Source organism: Sinocyclocheilus grahami, unplaced genomic scaffold (assembly GCF_001515645.1).
Source record: "Sinocyclocheilus grahami isolate Dianchi unplaced genomic scaffold, SAMN03320097.WGS_v1.1 scaffold1918.1, whole genome shotgun sequence".
Lineage (NCBI taxonomy): Eukaryota > Metazoa > Chordata > Actinopteri > Cypriniformes > Cyprinidae > Sinocyclocheilus > Sinocyclocheilus grahami.
In genome coordinates this window covers 93,547-95,887 of record NW_015507097.1, presented here as the reverse complement: position 1 = coordinate 95,887, position 2,341 = coordinate 93,547, and the positions used below count along the sequence as shown (strand labels likewise).

At 34.9% G+C, this 2,341-nt stretch overlaps 1 pseudogene; it reads left to right on the top strand.

The window, feature by feature from the left end:
- Nucleotides 1-322: 322 nt before the first annotated feature.
- LOC107573323 (N-lysine methyltransferase SETD8-A-like) lies at nucleotides 323-1,306 on the top strand (annotated as a pseudogene).
- The last annotated feature ends 1,035 nt before the right edge of the window (nucleotides 1,307-2,341 follow it).

Here is a 2,341-nt window from a genome sequence, read left to right as displayed (position 1 = left end):
CAGTAACAATGTAGTTGAGAAGGAGAAAAGCAGCTTGTTTAAGATTGTTAAAAATACTAAACACAAATTTAAGGTCTAAGATGTTTTTCCTGTTTCACTAGTACAATTTACTGACATGCAAATAGTACAGAATAATCCCTATTGTTAATATTTAAGCCCTCTACAACAAATAAAAGTATAAACTCATAGCTGATTAGGTCAGTGATGTCACATAATATAATGATACTATAATATGTAATAATTACATCATAATGTCATAAAGTGACAAAAAAACATAATCTGGCTTTTGCAGGAAATGGCAGCAACAAGGTCCCGGAGGGCCAAACAAAAATCCAAAGATGAAGCTGCATATTTTTCATCCATGTTCAAAGATAAGGATGGATTTGAAATAAAATACATAAATTCATTTAAAGGTGAGTAACACAAGTGAGTATCTATGTTTAAGTATTGTTTTAACTTGACCCTTTTTCCTGACTGATGTGCTCTTTGTTAGGTCGAGGAGTGTTCAGCTGTCGCCACTTCCAAAAGGGAGATTTTCTCATTGAATATCGAGGCGAAGTCATAACTAAACAAGAATATGAAAGAAGGCACAGAGTATACCACACTGACTTGCGGTTGAAGTTTTTTTGTTTGAATTTCGTTTTAATGGAAAATAATTGTGGTATGTATATTGCTGTACTTAATTTACAATCTCTTTCAAATTTACAAAGTTGTAGGTCACCCAGAGATACACATTTATATTTTCTTTATATTTCTTACACATTTATATAGTCCATCCAGAAACATTTTTTAATTTTTAGTGAGACTTTCCTATTGTGTGATTCAGTCAATATTACACCTTGGAGTTAGCGTAGTGTTCTTGCTCTTTTAGGGTTGATGCTGCCAGAGAAGACTGCTCTTTAGGGAGACTCGTCAATGATGATCATGTGAACCCCAACAGCAAAATGAAAACAATCAGAGTGGACGGAAAGCCCCATCTGTGCTTATTTGCAATAAAGGACATAAGACCTGGGGAAGAGATTACGTATAACTATGGGGATTCTGACTGGCCATGGAGAAGCAAGGTATTTACAGATGGAACAATTTTTACATCTGATTTGTGATTAGGCTCTAAATAATTTCTGAGCAATATTAAGCATTTTGCAGAAAGTGCATATTGTACCTCAAAAGTTAAAACCTTTTTATACTCATTTGAACACAGTTTACTGTTCTAATAGTTTTTCAATCATGTGGAGAAGTTAGCGGAGATGTGTTAGTACTTCATTTTGAATCCACACAGGTGTGTTCTGAGACAGAAGAACACTAAAACAAACAAACAGGCAAAAACATGTTTAACAAAAACAGCAGCCCATCATTTTTTACTCAAAGGATTAGTAATCTGTACAAAAAGGTTTGACTAAAGACAAGGGTTGGTAAGAGTGTGGCTGGTTGGGAGAAGAGAGAGATCTGGCCATCATGGTGTTCACCCCAGGGTTCAGGAACCTGTTTTCCTCTTTTGTAGTGATTCGCGAAAATTCTCCTGAAAGGGGTGATGCAAGAAGGAAACAAAAACGAATATGGTCTCCAACAGAAATCGCTGCAGTAATGAGACATTTCCGGAACCACATCGCAAGGTGTAAACTCGCCACTAAAGTTGAATGCCAACAGTGCAAGAATGCTGAGCATCCTGTTTTGGCTAGTCGCTCTGTCCAAAACATAAGAGATTTCGTCAGGAATCGTGGCTTAACACTAAAAAACAAACAGTCACAAAATACTCAATAAGTGTTTTTTTTTTTTGTTTATATGCAAGAGAAACATTCTTCTGTTGAACATCTGTTAAAGGATTTAATGTGCTTTCATAATATCAAAACATTTTCGGTATTAACTTTATGAACCGTTATAATTAAGTTCTCCTCCACACATTTGAGTTTTTTTTTTTTTTTTTCCTTTACACACAGGACATCTCTTTATACACAAAATGTTAGTGTATCTTATGATGTAATATTATAAGGGCAACTATTGTAATGTTGCTGTAAACAAGAACTAATTAAACTTTGCTCCTTGTTCACAGACTGTGCATACTGTTATATGTCTTCATGTCTTGTTTGAATGTTGTGTCTTCGCTTAAAGACGATCACCCAGTCAGGGTTTATTCTGCAATAACCGGCTGGATGTACATTATCCCTTATGTCACACAAATAGTAGGTCCTTGAATGCACACTATAAAAGGTAAGGTTGCATATTTACATTACTATACAAAAATATTATAAATACATGCACAGTGCTGGTGTACTGTGTGCTAAGTCTGATCTTTTGTCCTCATATATCAGGTATGTCCCTTTAATACACAATATCTTCATTA